Genomic DNA, 22,671 nt, shown 5'->3' with positions numbered 1-22,671 from the left:
AAGGTGATTGTGCTTTTGAGGCTGTAGCACCCCTGATATTATATTATATTATATTATATTATATTATATTGTTATAGGTTAGTGTTTCCTTAACCAATTCCCATTCATTTCTTGCCATGGTTTGAAACCACGTATGCCTGTATGTGAGTATGTTGGAATGAATGTGTGTCAGTATGGCTGATTATGTGTGTGCTTATGTGTCTGTATGTTTTAACATGTACACTTATCTTCAATAAATGGAACTCATATATTATTGTCTTGCAGGTTCTGGGAGTCAGGGCACTCTAAGAAGACCTGGTACCAGTACGCAGAATGCTGCAGTCAAGGTGGAAAATGGACACAAAAAAGACACTATGATACTAACAAATGGATCTGTGAAAAAAATATTACTTGTTTTCCATGCTTTCCATGGTGTTTGTCAAACCAATCAAAATAATTCTTAATATGAGAATTGCAAAGGTTTTTTAAAGGTTGGATGCATGTCACGCTCAGTGGGACTTTTTCTAAAGTGGATTATAATCCAAATTTGAAACTAAGGTCTCTGGTCAGGCATTTCTATTTCCTTGGAAGCTTCGGGTCAATCAACGCTACTTTCATCTAACAGATAGCTTGATAGAAGAGAGTATTCTCTCAATATCTGGAAGGAAGAGTAACCAAAGGAGGGAGCTAAGAAAAAAATCTCCCTCAAAGGATAAACTTCAGAACGGCCGATCATACCTGCTGTAGTAATGTAGTAATATTTTATAAGTTCTCTCTCCTGAACAACTGTTTCTGCACAAGTCAAAACCTTGTGTCACAGGATTTGCATAACAAAGGACACAGTATTACCTAAACATTCTTTTTAACATATCCAAACATATCCAGTCTAATGCCAGACAGGTTGGGCTATGTCCTCAGTTGATGTCAGCAGCATCCCACTACTGCTGCATACAGTGTGAGTAGAGCACTGCTTCATCAGTTTTAAAACATCAGTTTGGTCTAAAAAAAAAAACCTTAAATTGGCTGTAAGAAATTTCTCTCTAGAATTTATGAAAGAAAAGACAGCTTGAAAAAATGCCTAAAGTTGGACAACATTGTGGGATCTGATACAAGTTTTTTGATCAGTGGTTGCACTGTTGCATGTTTAAAGGTTTTAGGAATCACACCTGAGGACAGGCGTAGGAATAGACATTTTGCTTCACCGTGGTTAATTAAGGTGGTACAGTAACAGGGCAGTTAATGCTGCTCAGAGTTCTCCTGAATAACTCACTCTCCAGCTCCGGTAACTAACCTCCCCCAATACACACTCAACGTCTTGCAGCGCAACCAAAACAGTAACATTGTAACAGAGATCCTGAACACATCACGATATCATACGATATAATCACACACACACACACACACACATACTTTGAATATATTTTTCCTGCTGTTCATATGATTCAGTGTATTAAACTCTGTTACAAGAATTATACTCTTTTCTTCACTGTTACTGTTACTGTGGAAGTTGTACTATGATATTCTTGCTTGCTAACTGTAGTTACAGGTAGGTTGCACAATGATGCAAAAATAACATAGATTTAGACAGAATTAGTCTCCTGGATGTTTTTTAATATCTCTGGATGTTCAAAGAATTATTTATTACTGGGCAACCACATTTTGGCATCAGTTTGTCAGGTCCCAGGGTCAAATCTTATGAGTGGCCTGTGTTGCAAAACAGGTTGATCTGGTGGTGGCTAAAAAAAATAAAGGATTTCAACAATGGTGTTATGCTTTATTTAAAAGACAAAAGAAAAAGACATGAAGCAAAGCAAGGGGAGATGAGGAGGAGGAGAAGGAGCTGTGTCTTGTTGCTGCTGCTGCGGGAGATAGTCTCCTTTTCCTCATATAACTTCAAATCAAACACATTGTCTAAATTAGGCTCTTCAGATAACACAGGATAGTGAGAAATGGCCACAAATCTATTATGCTGTAAACATGAAAGCATGCATGTTGCTCAGGGCACAGTCAGGGTTTAAGAGCAGCATTGTCCTTTCCTTTTCTGCTCCCGGAGCTTGCCCATTCACTGGCACTCTAGAGAGTAACCATGGTTACAGAAAGCCTCTCCATCTCTGTATCTCTGAAATTTTCATGTTTCATAAGAAACAAACTCAGGTCATTATGACCATGGAAAATGAAGAATTCAACATAATTGAAATTTTTATTTATAACAATAATTGTGATTTCCACATTTACATTTTGTTGTGCTTATCAAAGATGTCTATTGTGCCTACAGACGATGCCATTCAGAGGTGTATGTATTTTGTGAGGTTAATTGCTTTTGTAGTTATGAAGACAGATCTCTGTTGCTGCATTAAATATTGACTTATAACTGGCAAATAGTGTCACATCCTGTACCTTTGACCATTGATCTTTGATGACTATTGATCTCAAAATACTCAAAATACTTTATTAATGATTTGAACTAGCCATTTTCTAATGTGTTCAAATAAGTACTTAGTTAAGTCAGTATACAATGTATAATACTTAATCATCAAATCAAAAATTACAGATTTGGACAGTTTGATTGGTGAGTCAATAACATCACGGTTTACATTGTGGTCGCAAATTTTGAAGCCATCCTGATAACCTTCTCCCACCAACGATGTGGAGATCCAACCTCTTTAGATCCAATTAAAATCAAGACAGTCAAAAAGATGCTCTGTAAAAGAGTAGAATTCTTGGAACAGAGTTTAATACACTGAATCATATGAACAGCAGGAAAAATACATACAGACATTTAGCAAGAGCAAAACCCCGGGGTGTACAGCCTTAAGCACAGACAACAGAGCAACACAGAGACGGACAGGTAGCAGCAGCAGGAGGAAAAAGAGCTCTGGGGCTGTCCTCTGGTCCCCTAAAATAGGGACCAGTATCCCCGCCCCCTGCTGCTGGGTAACTTTCCCACACGCCCAAACACAGCTGCTGGGGTCAGATAGCGGCCAAGGTCTTGGCCAAAGGCCAGTCAGGACTCTGAGTACCCCTGCTCTGACTTATCACAATAGGTCATGACACGGTCAAAGGTCACACATTAATCCTAATTATTAAATCTTATTCAGCAAGTGGCACAATCTTATAACATATAATACATAGGTTACATGAAAAACACTTCAGTTTGGGTTCAAAGTGTGTGTGTGTGTGTGTGTGTGTGTGTGTGTGTGTGTGTGTGTGTATACTTTGTATGATATTTTATCGTTATGTGTTCAGGATCTCTATTACAATGTTACTGTTTTGGTTGTGCTGCATTAAAGATGTTAAATTAATTAATTATTAAGTAAATTATTCAAGAGAACTCTCCCCTTACATTAACTGCCCTGTTACTGTACCAACTTAATAAACCTCGGTGAAGCAAAAATGTCTTGTGCTTAAGACTCTATATGAAAGTTAAAATATATATGTTCAGTGCGCATAGATATATAGTGTATATAGTTACATAGTTATACATATCACACAAAAATCCACCACATTCCCCCCTGTGGTACCTAGAGGTACCACCTAAAAAGACCCCATAACTAAAGAAGAACAAAAATTGTGAAAACTAATACGTGCGCTGTTTTTTTGCTAACATATTTTAAAGCAAGCTCTAAATAGAACATAAGAATTTGTATAAAGATCCCACACAGTTATTGCTCAAATGAATAAGAGAGTGCATTAGTTGTGTTCACAGTTACCAATACAGGCCCTTTATGAGGACTTATCTATGGACATTTGTGAGTATGCCATGCAATGTTAGTTGTTTTAGTCTTGTTAGTTCACGACTGCATGCACCTTAGTACTAAAGTTAATATTTGTACCTAGTTGACTTCTTCCTTAACAAATTCCAATTCATTGCTTTATTTTGTGAAGCACTTTGAAATGTTTGTCCCAAATGCTGTTATAAAGAGAAAGCTATCAATTTAGGAAGTGCATAGTAAAGCTCTACAAGGTTGTTTCATTTAGGTATTAATGTGTCTGTTTTCTGGTGATCAAGACATCTAATCACAGCCAAAGCACCATGGAGCTTTAGGGCGACTAGGAGCTGAGTTACTGCTTCTTCATACAGTATTGGGGCTCTGTTGGCTTCTCTAAGATCTTCTTTGTTCTTAAACACTATTTGAGCACATGTCAAATTTATATGCTGAATTTGGATAAACATTAACTCTGTCACCGGCCAATTCACATTTCATCATTAACACTTTTAGCCCTCTACTTAGTGTTGCTGGCTATATGGCTGATCAAACTTCCCACACCTCTATAGCCACCGAATCGGAATTTTCAAAGCTAAGTTAGACAATGCCACATTGACCACACAGTTCTTCATGTTGGCAGTAGTTAAACCATCACTCAAAAACCATCACTTGACCCTGCTGTCCTAGCCAATTATAGGCCTCCAACTTTCCTTTATGTCAAAAATCCCCACAAGAGATGCTGTAAAATAGTGACAGAGGAATGCCTTATTTAAAGAGTTTCAGTCAGGTTTCAGAGCACATCACAGTATAGAGACAGCTTCAATGAAAGTTAAAAAATGATCTTCTTAAGGCCTCTGACAGTGGATTGATCTCTATGTTCGATACTGTTGACCATAACATGTTATTCTAAGAATACACAAGACTAACCATTGAGCTTCACAAGGTTTCACACCAGGATCTATTTCTGATTACATAACACATGCCTCCTTCAGGGAACACCACAAAAGACACAACATACCTCTGCCGTGCTGATGATGAAATTTGATGCCGTGCTCTCTCTCATCCATCCATGAAGCCAGGCAACACACACCTTTCAGTCAACCTAAAGGAATGCTCTGAATGGCATTACCTTGGTCTCCATTAACACTGTGAGGTTTCTTGGAGTCATTTTTTATCCCAATATGTGCGAATATTAAGGACTGCTTTCTTCAATTTCTGCAATATCTCTAAAGTCCTGTCCCAGAGTGATGCTGAAAGACAAATTCATGCATTCATTACTTCTGAAAACTGCTGTTCACAAACGCTGTCCATCTAATCTGACTGAGCTGGAGCTGTTTTGCAAAGAAGAATGGGCAAGGATTTCAGTCTGTAGATGTGCAAAGCTGGTAGAGACATACCCTAAAAGACTGGCAGCTGTAACTGCAGCAGAAGGTGGTTCTACAAAGTATTGACTCAGGGGGCTGAATAATTACGCACACCCCACTTTGCAGTTATTTATCTGTAAAAAATGTTTGGAATCATGTATGATTTTCGTTCCACTTCTCATGTGTACACCACTTTGTATTGGTCTTTCACCTGGAATTCCAATAAAATTGATTCATGTTTGTGGCTGTAATGTGACAAAATGTGGAAAAGTTCAAGGGGGCCGAATACTTTTGCAAGCCACTGTAGCTCTGCTAAGCTATATGTTCCCCCCTTTTCCCAATGCAGTTAAGATTATGACAGAATCCTTTGCTGCTTTCTCCTCCACACTGCATTCATTTTTATCTTTCTTCCATTTGAAAGGAACTACAAATTGCTCACACACTGAATTATAGCACTGTGGATAGTTTAGTGCTGCACGTTTAGAGCTAGCATCTTACTATTAGCTTCAATACAGGAACAGAAGTAGCTGCCACTGGTCTATATGTAGCCGCACTGAAAAAGATAAAAGACAGATTATTTGTCATATCTGCATACAGATTCACACATATTTGCACCCACACAGTTACATACATGTCAGGCGGATACCAAAGAGCAGTGTATCAGGGTCAGAAACAGCAGATGTTTAAATTTCTCATTTCATGTTACCAGGGATCCTGAGTTTCATCATTACCCCAACTTTTAGTAAATCCCCATGTGTACATTTCATCCCTTCAATAATGCAATGCTCATAAGGTGATTAATAACTTCTCTAAGTTTACTTATCTGTCCCATGCCCTACTGGGGTTCTAATGCTCTGTGTGTATCTGTTCTAGTGTCAATGAGAGGCATGTCTGCGCCCTTTATGTATTAAACTTTCCTAATTTTAAATAATATTGTAATGTAAGAGTGTTAGTAATGAATATATTTCTAATAATCTCCTATCCAATGCTTTCATGTGGCCTAGTTCTTATTATTTGTGTTCTTTTTCTACTGGGAGAGTAACACAAGGGGTGGAGCCCAGGGCTTTAAACTTATTAGTTTGTTGGGAGCATTACTGATGCAGCTGCTTCATGTTGTTCACTGCAGATATCATGGATAGTTAGGTACACTGGTATCAGTCACAGTCCATGTACTGAAGATTTCTCTTGGCAGTAAATTCCTTGTTGTTACGGTGCTGCCCACATTTCTCTTGGAGTTCTCCAGGAACATCCACACAGAGAACATCCCAGATGCAGACGATGTTGGCTCTTAGAGCCCACCGCTTGTCAGTCCTCAGCAGATTGATGAGTATGTCAGCTGACTAAAAGTGTGTTTTAATACAGTTTTCCAGCCCTCTGCAGATACAGTCTTTCATTGGACTCAAGGAGACTCGGTTTCATGAATTGTGGATCTTCCCTTGGAAGATCCTCTCTGGAGTTCCTGGGCTTTCACCTGTGCCAGCCATTGGATGTCGTCATCCAGCTGACTCCTCCTCTCCATCCTTGTGCAGGCCTCATCAGTGACGTAGGCCTTTGCAGTGCCAGTGTTGCTCTTCTCCACAGGCTCATGGCCTGGTGTCTTTCACTGGTGCGCTGTGTTTCTCCCCTTTAGTTGGTGAGCTCCTTCATCTGTAAGGAGTTATTTCTTTTTTTTCCATAGCAGGAGAGTCATTGTTTCGAGTATGTGCATACATCAGTTAGTTAGTAACTGTTTTCATTTGCTCCATTTTTTTTCTTTTGCCTGTGAGCTCGACCTCATGTTACTCTCCATTATCTTACTCCTGTTCTTTGAATTCTCCTATTTAGCTTCCTTTCCTCTGACTCACAACTTTCTTTGTCCCACCAGTCTAATCACTCTTCACTCTGCGGTTCCTTTATCTAACTTCCTACATCTCAAACTTTCTCGTGTTTACCTCTCCTCCTCTAAGCCATAATCACTTTTGTCGTGGTTTTTTTTAAATACAAAGGCTCAACTTTTGATTTCTCCTTATTGCATTTTAGGTCAATGTGTTTTCTTTCTAATTACCAGCTTTTGCTGGAACAAAGGCTCTGTCATCCCCTCCAAACCCTGCTCCTGTGTATTTCCTCCCTGCATGATGCACACTGCTTATTTAGGGAGCTTTCTGTTTCCTACTGGCAGCAGAGATTTATCTATATTTGCTTTTATTTTATTTTCCTTGTAAAACTAAAACAAGATCATAGGGGCTTTATTATCATATAAAACAGTTTTTATGTTTTTCTGCTCAACTTTCCTGTAAGTGACAAGATGCAGCTGTGGGATTAACCCTGTCACTATTCAAAACCCTGATTCCTGAAACAATTACCCCCAAATTTTGTCACAATACCTGTTAAACTTGACAAATTAAAAGCAATATTAATTTTGCATATGTAAGAATTACCATATTGCATTTGCTAAACACAGCATTTTGCAAATTATTCCTTAAATGTATAAAGTGCAATTTATTTATTTATTTACTTTCTTGGATGGTAAAAATCACTCTGATGTTTTGGGACTCTTAAAACTTAAATATTTCCTGGTTCAAGCCTGACACTCGAGGCCTTAAAGGTTTAAGGCCCTCTTATGTCACGCACCTCTGATACTTATCTAAATATTATTTCTCTTATAGCTATAGAAGAAGGATTACACACAGTCTGACCAGCATCAAGGCGAGTGTTTTAGATACCAATGATCCCTTTAATAATCCCTTCCCCCATACAATATCTAATCATGCTTTTTATTTTATTGATCAGCATTTCTAATGATCCACAGCTGCAGGTTAACCAGCCATGCACCCCACAACTTTATTTCTGTTGTTTCTTTTCCCAGCCAAATATTCTTTTTCTTTAAATTTTTTATTCTTTTTTTCTAAAGTGCTTGAGTGTAATCACTTTTCATTCTTACCTACTCTTCCTCTTATTTTACTATTACACTTAATGGCATTATTTATTACATCTTTCTAATTATTGTTTTATTATTGTTAACATTACACTCTAATCAGCTGTCATTGTATTTAGGCTTTTTGTTTACTCACTGAATTATATTATTCTCAATTCTTTTCACTGCTTCTCTACTGTTATGTCTTTTGCCCCTCTCCCATTCAGTTCTGTCTTACTTCCCTGTTCTTATTTTAATAGTTTGTTATATTTATTTTAATTTAGCTGAGAACCAGTTTACTGGCCTTATCATTTTCCTCCCAGGTGTTTCTTCTAATAGCTTATTCTCAAATTTAGAGCTTCTTTCTTCCTGGCTGAGGAGTGTGATCCCCCTGTAGTTGGAACACACCCTCCGGTCTCCCCTCTTAAAGATGGGGACCACCACCCCGGTGATCAGGCCACCCCGGTCTGATCTTTATTATTATTATTAATTTTATTAATTTTAAGTTATTACAGACGGGACAGACAGGATAGGAAAAGGAGAAAGAAAGAAAGGGAGGGAAAGAAAAACAGAGGTCACGAGAGACAGTGAGAGATTACACTAAAAGAATCTGCTGCATCACCTGCTGGAAGGAAGAAAAACGAAAACAAACAAAAAGAGAACAACACAGTAGGGAGACCAACAACCTAACTATAAGTAACAGTAAATAATACATATTGAATGTTACTGAGCAGCATGCAAGACCAACAGCGTACAGTATGCCTTGAGGCAACAGCCAAGGAAGATGGTTTGTGTGTTACCTGTGTGCGTGAACGTGCTTGTATTCAAAATGTTTTCGGGGGGGCAGCCACGACACCCTCTTGGAAAGAGCTGAGGCAAGCCCCAGCCGGGGGGGTCACCCAGCAGCCATGGTGGAAAAGCCACAGGGGGCAGCGGTGACATGCCCACAGGCTCTGCAAGCTGTGCCAGAGTGGACCGAGGGCCCCGGACCCCGAGGGTCCACCAACCCTGGAAGTGGCCCGACCGAACCACGAGCCAGGCCCTGCCAAGCAGCCACTGGGAGTGAGCCAGTACATAGCTGAGCACCCAGCCCCGGACACCGAGAACCACCAATGCACCGACAGACAAATGCATCAGACACTGGCAGGGAGTGTGGTGAGGGGAGATAGGCCCCACACCTGGGGAGCCCTGAGATTTTCCCAGAGAGGTGGAGTCTAAGACCTGACCTGACACATAAACATAGACAAATAGGCACACGCAGACACAAACATACATTCCCACCCTCATGCACACATGAGGGGTATTGAGTATTTGTACATGAACTTAGTCTTCAGTTTATATACAAACAATCGACACTCACCCAATATGGAGACAAACATAAATGGACACTGTAGACACAAACACACTCCCCAAACATACTCTACACCCCAGGTCCAGGTACCATCATCCCCAGACAGGCAATCCACCCCCAAACCCAGGAGATGTTGCTCTTTTTCAATGGATGTCAACAAACAGACCGCCCCCAGTCCCACAACAGCAGGGAGGCCCAGCATCCCAGACCCCGACCAGACAGCCAACTCCTCCTCCCAGCCCCCCGCCCCCTGATGGCAAACAGAGAACAAGAGTGTGTGAAGACCCCATACCTCTCTCCGACCGGACATATGTGGTGTTGCTGCATGCTGTTTTAAGGTGGATTTAAAACATGGGAGGGCATGGTGCTTTCTACCAGAGAGCAGCAGGTGTCAGCATGACCCCTCCTGAGAACCCTGAATGTCTACATGCATTTAAAATTGAGAGGTGGGCACCGGCGCCAGAGGTGAGGTTGAATACACAGACTGTCCTCTGGACACCGTATAGTGTGCCCACCCCAAGGCCCTATATGCGTTTTTTATGAGAGTGTGAGTAATGTGGAATAAAATTGAGGCACAGGTGGCCAGAAGGGGACAGAGGAGGAATGCCTCCCCCACATCTCAGTGACACACCTGCACCCCAAGGCCCTGCATGTGTGGGGGTGTGATGGAGCAGGAAGAGTGGGAGGCAGATGGGAATGGGGAGGGAAGGAATATAACAAAAATGAAGAATTTTGAGCATACAACTTTAATGGGTTGTAACTGTATCTAAATTTATGTTTAACCTCCTAGGACCTGGCGTCCACATATGTGGACATCACATTTTGGGTTATTTAGACCAAAATACTCAATTTTGCTCTGCATCGGCCTGATATCCACTTACGAGGACATTATACTGCTACTGTTCTATCAAAATTTTAAACGAATATCCTCATATGTGGCTCTGATTTTTCATGAAAACAAAAATAAGGTAAAAAAAAAAAAAAATCTGGTAATTCTTTGTTTTTACATTCATCGGGCCCCAATCAGTCCTAAATATCAAAGAGAAATTAAAAATGCATGTTGTGGAAGAGTTCGGGTCTTAGGAGGTTAAGGATATGAAGAAGTACAGTTAATGAGTTATCTGTTTAACAGTACAAGGAAATGCCTTTCAGTGGTCTTATTAACAGAATTTTCTATGTAACTATTAATGTGTACATAAATGGTACTGTGTATACACAGTAAGTCTCACTGTTTACAGAAAAGTCTGTGAACTTAAAGAACTGGAATAAAATTGCAAGGACATTTTCCATTTTTAATGGATTTTTTTAACTGTGCAGTTTTAAGAAACTTTACCATGAGCTTTGTCAATCTCTTATAGACGGTCTGTGGTCCCATTTAATAAGTCTTGTATATCATTTTAATGAGGAGGTTACTGACCACTTGACAAACAGCTGCTGCAGCCTCTGGACAACACTTCAGTCCACATGTTGGAGGTTTGAGTTGCAGAAAAGAATTTGGTGTCACACGCAAACAGGTACACTTGCAGTAAATGTTTTAATACATAACTGTAATCACATTCCCAGTAAGTTAAACACGTTGTAAAGATCACAATAACAATGCATATGAAGAAGTCACAAAAACATGTTTAACATCAAAACAGCATCTGAGCCAGGACTCCTGCATTATCTTAAGATTAAAAGTAATTTTCTTTAAGATTTTAAAACTTCAGCAAACAGAAATTAATCCAAACTTTTAATTAGTGCAGTAATTGCTGTAACAGACAGCACGTGATGCTTTTTGGACACACATGAATCTCTTTGAATTTTAGACCCCTGCTCAAAGAACACTGAATTTTAAGACTGAAATGTTTCTCCATGTTGTTGTGCTTTGCTTGGCACACAAGTATGTTTTTAGTTTTCAGTTCCAGGAAAGATGATTAGACCTGATTCACTCAAAACTAAGTGCTTCCATGGATAGTTAAAGAAAGACGTCATAAATAGATTCACCATAGAAACAGATAAAGACTGAGCCTCTACTTCAATGCGGTGGACTGAGGACTGTGCGTCATTTTGGAGTATTATTTATATTTATCTTTATTATTTTTCTGTTCAGGGTTGTTCGTTTTTCATTTAGTCAAATTAAATTTTACTTCTGCGATGACAAACCTGGAATCTGACTAAATGTTGCATTTAATTTTTACATCGAATTAATCAAGTGAAGATCAAATATCAGTCAAGCAAAAAGACACATTTTATATCCAACTGATTTTTGTCATTTTTGACACATATACATACATTTGACATTTAAACATTTAATGACTACATTTCAACATGTAAACACATTTTAACATGAAATACAATCCGAGCACACTCAGATTGTCTACAGAATCGCTGCAAGCTACATTTATTTTTAGTCATTTTCAGAAAAAACATCAAGACAGTAACACGGGTACACTTACTGTCTGGATTAGTCACATGATGTGTAGTAGTAATTTTGCTTCAGTATTTCATTTTTAAAGCTACCTGTTACTTAAGAAGAACAAACAAGTATTTTGTCAGAAAGCTCAGCAGCTGCACATAAAACAGCAATTTCTAATGCTACAGTAAACATGAAACACTACATGTGTCGAGGCTAATTTACACCATGGAGCTCTTCTCTAAAAATCTTTTAAGACTGTTTATGAAGCTGAGTTTAAGAAATATGTGTTCAAATCCTCAAAAATCTTGTGCATTATGGCTAACTGGGGAATTTTCCTGTTTCAGTGCAGGTAACAATGAAAAGCACCGACTGCTTCAGAGACAGAGAGTGAAACTGAAGCTTCTTGATTTTTAACATAAAACTCATTGTTGCAGCCACGGGTAGTACAAACGTGATCCTCTTATACTGCTTTTTAGTTTCATTTTCATTGTTTTTCACTAAGTTACTGGTTAGCTAGCATAAATTAATATAAGTCTATTTGCAGCAGCCAACCAACCAACCCAGTGATGTGACATTTTTTAGAGTAGAGGTCCATATTGTAAATTTCCCTTAATGCTTAATAAACAGGGACAGCTAACATTTAAACATTACCTTTTCGCAATCCCACAGTGACAAATATAGTGCTCGGTGGTACAACCAGAATGTATATCACAGTTTGTTTTATTATTTTTCTGTATAAAAGGGCCATTATGTAGGGTTAAATATTAAAAACATGGCTAATTAGTTTTTCTGACTTCAGATGCAATGGCCCTGCTTTGCTATTTACCTAAGTCAAGATGGCATGTAGACTTTATCAACATGAACATGTTAGTCAAAGGCAACAATTTCTATCAAAAACAAACAAACAAAAAATGTCAGTAGATAATCTAATCCCCCGAAATTCTGCAGTTTTTAGTCAACCCAATGTTATTATTTTCTCAAAGACTGTGTAGAATTACAGGGATTATTTTACATAACCATTATCTTTATCATTGCAGTAATTATCATTTCATCAAAGCATTTATTGAAGTTGCTGGCATTATGTTATAATTTGTATTACAGGGGTTATCATAATCACATATTAACATGTTTATTACAGGTGCCGTTAGAACCACTTTAAATCGTTGAGTTAAATCTATAATCTTAAAAGCTTATATGCTGAGTATATTGTTACAGTAAAATAGTAGCTGAGCAAAGGCCTCAGTGTATTCAGCAACATATTGCACTAGTCTACTTGACAACAGGTGACGGAAGGAGGACAAGTCCATGGGGACCTCAAAGGCCTGAGATCATCACCATATTTCAATTCAATTCAATTCAATTCAATTTTATTTATATAGCGCCAAATCACAACAAAAGTCGCCTCAAGGCGCTTTATATTGTACAGTAGATAGCACAATAATAAATACAGAGAAAAACCCAACAATCATATGACCCCCTATGAGCAAGCACTTTGGCGACAGTGGGAAGGAAAAACTCCCTTTTAACAGGAAGAAACCTCCGGCAGAACCAGGCTCAGGGAGGGGCGGCCATCTGCTGCGACCGGTTGGGGTGAAAGAAGGAAAACAGGATGAAAGACATGCTGTGGAAGAGAGACAGAGATTAATAACAGATATGATTCGATGCAGAGAGGTCTATTAGCACATAGTGAGTGAGAAAGGTGACTGGAAGGGAAAAACTCAATGCATCATGGGAATCCCCGGCAGCCTACGTCTATTGCAGCATAACTAAGGGAGGATTCAGGGTCACCTGGTCCAGCCCTAACTATATGCTTTAGCAAAAAGGAAAGTTTTAAGCCTAATCTTGAAAGTAGAGATAGTGTCTGTCTCCCGAATCCAAACTGGAAGTTGGTTCCACAGAAGAGGGGCCTGAAAACTGAAGGCTCTGCCTCCCATTCTACTTTTAAATACTTTAGGAACAACAAGTAGGCCTGCAGTGCAAGAGCGAAGTGCTCTAATAGGGTGATATGGTACTACAAGGTCATTAAGATAAGATGGGGCCTGATTATGTAAGACCTTGTATGTGAGGAGCAGGATTTTGAAATCAATTCTGGATTTAACAGGAAGCCAATGAAGGGAAGCCAAAACAGGAGAAATATGCTCTCTCTTTCTAGTCCCTGTCAGTACTCTTGCTGCAGCATTTTGGATTAGCTGAAGGCTTCTCAGCGAGTTTTTAGGACTTCCTGATAATAGTGAATTACAGTAGTCCAGCCTGGAAGTAATAAATGCATGAACTAGTTTTTCAGCATCACTCTGAGACAGGATATTTCTAATTTTAGAGATGTTGCGCAAATGGAAGAAAGCAGTCTTACATATTTGTTTAATATGTGCATTGAAGGACATGTCCTGGTCAAAAATGACTCCAAGGTTTCTCACAGTGTTACTGGAGGCCAAGGTAATGCCATCCAGAGTAAGAATCTGCTTAGATACCATATTTCTAAGATTTTCAGGGCCGAGTACAATAACCTCAGTTTTATCTGAATTAAGAAGCAGAAGAGGATGCCAGAAAGGGGAACTCCTGTCTCTGCATTTATCTCTTAAAATTGATCATTATCTGTAAAAGAGGCAAATAATGTTCTTAAGATGCAAATTATGTGCTTGTAAACGCAAGAGGGGGCGTTATAATACCCTGATGTCATAAAAGCAATCTGAAGTGTATTTTTGGACGGGGATTTACAACTGATGTTTTCCAGTGTACGTCTCCCCACGCTGCGTGTATTCATTAAAATCAATTGTTTGACCAACCTCTTCTGGACCATCGTTGTTTTACTCTCGTCCTCAATTTCGAACCCGTAACAACTGCTAAAATTATTATAATTATATTTTTTATATTATAGTACTTAGAAAATGAGTTGATGTATATGTTCCACATGACAGATTCTCATTTACTTTGATGGTAAGAAAGACCAGTGAAAACTTAGGCTTTTATTCTAAATAGTCTTTGAAATATTCATGTTCAGACATTGCCTCAGATTTCAATGTATGAGAAAAATGGGTTGGACCACTTTTCAACACAATATGTTAAAAAGTATTTGAGATATGAAAAAGCACAAAACATCCATTTGGGTTCTTTGCAGTTAATTTAAACATACTCGTCAACCATTTTATCATCAATGGTGGTCTTTTTGTCAATTCAATACTATGTTGAAATTTTAACATCACAAATAAAGTTACAAGTGGTATACCACCCAGCACTACTACGACACTGAAGACGTTCAAAAAGATTTACCAAGAAGTCACCAAGAATGTACGCAGGCAGGCCATGCATGGAGTCACACTAAGCCAGCTCCATGGAAAGCCTTCCATCTCAAAACATCTGCAATGACACCAAGAGTAAAAGCAAGTGGCTGAAACAAAGCATGTGGAGCACACACTCTCAATCCATCATCTGTTGATTCAGCTGCAGGTGAGAAACAGAAGAGAGGTGAGAGAGAGACAGTCTCATCAACACAGAAATATAGAATTACAAAAACATGATTCTTTCTCACAAAAACAGTCTGACACCCGTACTACCACACAAGGCTTGGATCGGAGCCAACTCTGGGTTTTAAGTGTTAAGCTACGCCCACTTCAAATGAGTACAAGCAAAGTAACCTGTAGAAATTCTGAGTGGGTGTGTCCAGAGATAATCTTTTGTCAACTGTGAGGACCAGTAATTGAAGCAACTACCAATAACACAGTGGTATATCACTGACTGATGTATGAGCAGGAAGTAAATACATTTGAGAGTTAGCTACACATGAAGTACGGGATATGCGTGTGCAGTGTTGGGGAGTAACAGAATACATGTACCGCCGTTACGTATTCAGAATACAAAATATGAGTAACTGTATTCCGTTACAGTTACCGTTTAAAAAGGTGGTATTCAGAATACAGTTACTTTGTTGAAATAAATGGATTACACGGCGGTACTTTCCTGTTTCATATTGTCGCGGGTCAGGACTGTTTGGGTTTGTTTGACAGCTACGTTCTGTTGTTCCAGGCGGCAGCGTTACGGTTGCCATGGTTACGGGGTGACGCTCTCTCTCTGCGTGTTTCCTGGGTGAGAGAGCGCTTTTTTGTTGTTGTTGTTGTGCTAAGCTAAAAGGCAGAATGCTACAGGCATGGCCCTAAAGAATGTAGCATCATGGGCAGTGTAGTCCGTGCTGCAGCGAGAATGGACTGCCATACACGTTATGTGTCTGTGAGCGAGGGAGAGAGAGAAAGGAAAAGTCCGAGCTGTCACGGAGCAAAAACGGGAGCTGGAAGCATGTAAATATAATAATAACCACTGCAGCCAAGAAGAGTGCCTGACGAGCCCAGCTGTAAGTAAGCTATTAAGACTCGACTGTACACTGTGTTCCTGTTTTCCTCCGGAAAAAATAAGTTCCGTTGGAGCAGCCTTTCAACGCCTCTCTCTGTCTCTGGCAAGCAAAGCTGACCCAGACAACAAAGTAAAGCTAGTTTTCGGCTACCAGCCCGACAGGGAACCCACCGTATTAGCCAGAGGTCCCTTTACTACGGTTCGTACTACGTACCTTCAGTAACAGTAATAAATCACAGCAATAGGACATTCATGTAGTTGTAAACAGCACGATAATATATTAAGTATTCCAAAGTATTCAGAATACGTTACTCTCATTGAGTAACGTAACGGAATACGTTACAGAATACATTTTGGGGCATGTATTCAGTATTCTGTAATGGAATACATTTTAAAAGTAACCTTCCCAACACTGTGTGTGTGCAAAGCATGTGCAGTAACTGAATAACTTCCAGTGTGGACGCAGCTTTAGAAAAGCAGATCACTTCTTATTGGGTTACTAATCAATCAGTTCTTCGAACAACTGCATCACAATTTCTGCAACATCCCTCAGATCTTGTTGGTCCTTTAATGCAACAGCAGTTGGTACATTTCAGTATTTCAGAAACTGGTGAAATAGACTAACTGCTGTGTGTGATATTCCCACACAACCATATCGTAGGGTTGACAGAGGATAGTTGGAAAATTAGAAAATATCCAGTAAGAAGCACTTCTCTATAAAGTCTAACATTTAAAGGTTGTGGGGCCACTCTCAAATGACACCTAGAGGAACTGCAGTTTTTGCCATTTACGTTTGTTTCTGCCCTGCGACAGACTGCCAACCTGTCCAGGGTGTACCCTGCCTCTCGCCCTAAGACAGCTGGGATAGGCTCCTACATGTAGTCTAAATAAGACTAAATTAGTTGTCAGGAACAGCCTTAAATAGTGTTCTGCAAAAGTCTGTTAACTTGAACAGTCAGCATTTTAAGACATCCTAACACATTTCTGGGCTAACTTTGGTAAATGGTAAATGGCCTGCATTTGTATAGCGCTTTTCTAGTCCATAGGACCCCAAAGCGCTTTACACTACATTCAGTCATTCACCCATTCACACACTGGTGATAGCAAGCTACATTGTAGCCACAGCTGCCCTGGGGCGCACTGACAGAGGCGAGGCTGCCGAACACAGGCGCCACCGGGCCCTCTGACCACCACCAGTAGGCAAACATGGGGTTAGTATCTTGCCCAAGGATATTTGGCATGCAGCCAGGAGGCAGCCTGGGATCGAACCACCGACCTTCTGATTAGTTGGGCTTTTGTTTAGAAAATCTGACATATATTTGAGCATATCTACTCTTTTGCTTTCAGCCTGTTTTTAAAATCAGTCACTCTGCTGACACTAGACAGGCCACATTTCTGATTGGTCAAAGCAGATTAATTAATAGATTAATAAACCCAGCATTGCCCTACTGATTTGAAAACTACGTCAATATGAAGCCAGATGAGGAAATTATAATCTGATGCAGTTGGATAGTGTAGTGCTAAGACTGCACACCTTTGGAGCGGAGTCGCAAGAACAATTTCCACCCAGTATTCAGAAAGACCTCCCTTAAAAAAAAAAAAAACAAGCCCTGGTGTGGCGCGTTTATGTCTGTAGTCTGTCTGCAGCTCGGACACAAAACATCTCACTGCATGTTGTGCTCTGTATGATCGTGTGTGACGAGTAAAGCTTGTTTGTAATCTGCATATGTTGAACTTGTTTTCTAGTACAGGCTCCAGGAACTTCTGTTCTTCTACAAACTCACCCATTGGATTCATTGTCAGCTTGATGACAATCTTCAAAATGGCTTACAGCCATTGTGTTTGTTACTCCCCGGATTCCCAGATAACCAAATATTTGTCATCCGTCATATCTTTCTGCATGTTTATCCAGTTCAGTACTTCTTTCTGCCGACTGATTATTTCAGAGCTATTGCTGTGGTACAAGAAAACATAATGTGTTTTCGTGTCAGTGTGGGTCCACACTGCGCCTGTGATGGATCTATCTTTTGGAACGTGACACGGCAGAACGACATCCTGTCCAGCCTTAGCTCTGATGGTTGTTGTTTCTGAAAGAGAAGAAACAACACAGAAAAGAAAGGTTGGATTTAAAGCGTCTGTGATGCCAAACAAACCAGAATCCAGTGTGTGCTAAATATTAATAATAGTATTGAAAATCACATGAGGAGAAACTTTTAGAGAGAGTCAACTGCCCACAAATAGAAGTCAAATAACAATTTAAACCTTTCACAGCGTAAGAATGGTAAATGGCCTGTATTTGTATAGCGCTTTACACATGCAGTCATCCACGCACACATTCACACACTGGTGATGGCAGCTACATTGTAACCACAGCCACCCTGGGGCGCACTGACAGAGGCGAGGCTGCCGGACACTGGCGCCACCGGGCCCTCTGACCACCACCAGTAGGCAACGGGTGAAGTGTCTTGCCCAAGGACACAACGACCGAGACTGTCCAAGCTGGAGCTCGAACCGGCAACCTTCCGATTTCAAGGCGAACGCCCAACTCTTGAGCCACGATCACCTGAACAAATGGAATTGTCTATTAGATGATGTCACACTGGAAAAGATGTCTCCCTTCCTCAAACAGAAACTGAGATTTTACACAGTCTGATCAGTATCACAGTTACAAAGTAGCAGTACTGATAACATGACGTGATGTCAATGTTGATAATTTGCTAATATACATATTTCCATCCCACATATACACGCGCACCCATGGCACTTTATTGATGTATGCAGAACAACAAGGTCTAAAAATGTCATCCTTCCAGCAGCCTCCTGTCAACAGCTCAAGCTCCTTTTAGACCCTACATGATGCATCTCAGAGTGGATGAGTCACTCACTTCACACCACATCTACAGTATTATTAGAGTTGCCTGAACCTGGAAGCTGAGCTGGACTGCACTAAAAATAAAAATCACATATGGAGGTTTAGACAGACTACTAATTACATAACGATCAGTAGTTAAAAGTATGGATAATTTCGAGTGAAGGTGAGTTCAAATCGACTTTAGTCCACTTTTAAAGTTTAGAAAACTATAGTTTAAACTCATAGGACCGGACGTCTACATGTGGGGGCATCACCACAATACTAAATGTTGCTCTTTCAAATGAGCCATATTGCTCAAAGGGACAAAATTGTTGTTTCTCATTTTGTTTTTGTACTCAGGGAAAAAGCTGCTGTGCTCAGACACCAAATAAAGAGTTTTGCGCATCATTACTCAATTGTGACTAAAAATGCATGCCATGAAAGAGTTTGGGTCTTTGGGGGTTAAAGCGAGGTTTTGAATCGAGTCTGCAGGCTGACGGCGTTTCATCATTTCATGTTGAAATATGATCACATGTTAAAGTGAGCTCAAGCAGCATTTTAAGTGTAAAACAGTTTCATAAAACAATAATTAGATCTCAAAGATTTTTTTTTTTTTTACAACGCATTGTGTTCTGTGTCCTGATTGGCTGTAGATCATTTTCAGTCAATCTCGTGTCGTGTCTCCTGTACAGTACCGAATGTGTTCAGCTTGTCAAATTTACATAAATGTTCGCTAGCAGAAGAAAACAAACACAACAGTGTCGACGTCAAAGGATTATAAGGCGCATTAAGTGAAACCAAACAGTCAGATAAGTCAAACTTTACTCAACTCATTCTTCTTGCTTCCTCCACTTCCGTACCATTGATTCATTAATGATTCATTAATGTTGAATTCTCTGGCAGCTGCTCTATTCCCATGTTCTGGACCTAAAAACAGGGTTTGATCTTTGGTTTCATTCTATAATACTGGACTTATTTTTCTACATAGGTTTGAACTTTGAGAGTTTAAATAAGAGAGAAAAGTGTGAAAATGTTCATACCTGTCTGTGAAAAGTGTATAACGTGTGTAGCGAGGGGGTTTCACAGCCTTAAAACATCTATAATAATTGTAAGAACTAAAGTTCACTACCTTGCAGATTTCACCTTTCGCAGGTTATTTTTAGAACGTAACTCTCGTGATAAACGAGGGACCGCTGTATTCGAAATGAGTTTTCAGACAATGAGAACGTACACCATTTTATATTAACAGAAACTATGAAGTTGGATTTTTGTTTTTTGGTTATGTTCTTTAGTATCTGTGAAACCATTAGCTTAATTATTACAATTTAAAACAATAGTTTATGCCTTATATATGGAAAGTGCATGAAATATGTGACCCCTACCTGCAACACTGTGATTTCTACAGTCTTTCAAATCAGCTGTCAAAGATGGGAGATCCAATTAATTTTGGAATTTCAATTATCCATAATTCCATGTGAGCTTCACCTCTGAGAGTCCATATTCATAAAGCCAGAGATTTGAGAGATTTGCCCCAATAAAATGAAGGTTTTACCTGAAGGAGCTTTTTTTTCTTCTTTTTTTTTTGTTTGATGAAAGACTTTTAAAATAGCCCCAAATTACAAGCAACATGTTTAAAAACACTCATACCTACTTATACAAATTTGACTGACTTAAACAAAATATTATTATAGCAAGGAACTAAAATTTAGCAAGTTTACATTTGCCTTAATTTTTTTCAGGCACATCTGGGATAATCAGGAGAGATGTGTGTAATGAACTGACATGGAATGAGCCAGCAAGTCTGAAAAATCACTTAGTCTTACTACGAGCACCATCACAGACCACGAGTGTGTCTCACCTCTTTTGATATTTTTTAATTTTAGCTGCTGTCAGTTGAATATTTATACTTAAAAATCATATGTATAGTTTGTTACTAGATGATTCCAACTTCAGTGCCTATTAAGGAACACTGATCTTGGACCAGTGAGATTGTGATGAATGAGATAAACATTGTGCTACACATTTAAAATTATTCAGATTTCTCTTCTTCGCTGTATTCAAATGGAGCTTCTGCTGTTTAGTTATTTTTGTCGTGGGGAATCCTGATTCCTCTCATGACACACACTTTAACTTAACACCTGTCTGTCCTCCACCTGTTCAATTCATGACTAAGACAACACCAATCGCTCACAATTCACACACTAAGCTTACAGTGCAGGAGACAAAGTATCTAATATAACACAGACTAGCAGAAATATACCTCTCTGTATATACATGTATAAGTCTGACATACAGCCAAAAGAGCTGATTTACATCTTACTTATTAAAGAAAACCTCACCTTTAGAAGATGTTGGTGAAAAAGAAGAGAAGAAGAAGAAGAGAAACAGACAAAGAAGAATCAAACCCAGCACAGCTTTTCTGGACATGTTTGTCTTCGTCAGCAGTAGCGGTAATGTCTGAAGTGCTGCTCAGATCTCTTTCCTTTTTCTTCTTGAGTTTGGGTGTTGTGAGGGCTTGTAGCAGGACTAACTGGACACAGTCTCTGCAATTCATGCGCAGGTCTTCTGCTTCAGCCCCTCCTCCTCATCCTTCAGACTGGATGCAGAGCTGGAGGTCTGCTGTTCTCTACTGTTCATGTGTGAACTGTCTTACATCCACATTCATTTAATACTGAATCAACACAAAATAGAGTGGGAGTCTACAAATAAGATCCATATTTGTCACCTAAATGAAATCAAACCAATTTTAATATTAGACAAAGATAAGCCAAGTAATTACACTGCGTTCCAAATTATTATGCAAATTGTGTTTCCGTGTCATAAAGATTAAATAAGTTGTTTTTCAATTAAACCCAGGGATGGAACTGTGGCTCTTTGGATGACTGAAATCAATCTCGGACATCTATGAACATTAGTTTGCCAGGTGACCCCAATTAAGAGAGAGATTAAGAGAGCAGCTGCTAAAAGGCCATTACAAAGCAGCAAGCAGATATTTGAAGCTGCTGGTGCCTCTGGAGCCCTGCGAACATCAAGGTGTAGGATCCTCCAGAGACTTGCAGTTGTGCATAAACCTTATATTCGGCCACCCCTAACCAATGTTCACAAGCACCGCTGCAGAACTACATGAAGACTAATTTTGAAACAGTCCTGTTCACTGATGAGTGCAGTGCAACCCTGGATGGTCCAGATGGATGCAGTGGTGGATGGTTGGTGGAAGGCCACCATGTCTCAACAAGGCTGCAACGTCAGCAAGGAGGTGGTGGAGTCATGTTTTGAGCCTGAATTACGGGGAGAGAGCTGGTCGGCCCCTTTAGGCTCCCTGAAGGTATGAAAATGACCTCTGCAAGGTATGTGGAGTTTCTGACTGACCACTGTGCCTTCTGCAACACAACCATCTTCATGCAAGACAATGCACCATCTCATGCTGCAAGGAACACCTCTGCATCATTGGCTGCGATCAGCATTAAAGGAGAGAAACTCATGGTGTGGCCCCCATTCTTCCCTGACCTCAATCCTATTGAGAACCTTTGGAGCATCCTCAAGCAAAAAAATATGAGGATGGGGGGCAGTTCACATCCAAACAGCAGCTCTGGGAAGCTATTCTGACATCCTGCAAAGACACTCAAGCAGAAACTCTCCAAAAACTCACAAGTTCCATGGATGGAAGAATTGTAAAACTGCTATCAAACAAGGGGTCCTATGTTAATGTGTAATTTGACCTGTTAAGATGTTTTTGATTGAAATAGCTTTTGATTTCAGTAAAATTGATCTACTAATGCTGCAAATT

The 22,671-nt window shown here is 39.7% G+C and overlaps 1 protein-coding gene and 1 long non-coding RNA gene across 2 annotated transcripts in view; one reads left to right on the top strand and one right to left on the bottom strand.

Annotated features, from left to right (window-relative positions):
• Positions 1-22,671, top strand: part of LOC109194357 (C-type lectin domain family 12 member B) — a 159,144-nt gene that overhangs the window by 71,947 nt on the left and 64,526 nt on the right. The window lies entirely within an intron of this gene.
• LOC112843530 (uncharacterized) lies at positions 14,561-21,425 on the bottom strand. The gene is made up of 3 exons (XR_003215944.1): positions 21,224-21,425; positions 17,818-18,120; positions 14,561-15,130 (listed from the first exon to the last, which is right to left on the bottom strand). It is a non-coding gene; the product is annotated as an uncharacterized LOC112843530 (long non-coding RNA).

The sequence above is a fragment of the Oreochromis niloticus genome, linkage group LG22 (assembly GCF_001858045.2).
Source record: "Oreochromis niloticus isolate F11D_XX linkage group LG22, O_niloticus_UMD_NMBU, whole genome shotgun sequence".
NCBI lineage: Eukaryota > Metazoa > Chordata > Actinopteri > Cichliformes > Cichlidae > Oreochromis > Oreochromis niloticus.
This window is presented reverse-complemented; position numbering and strand designations above follow the sequence as displayed.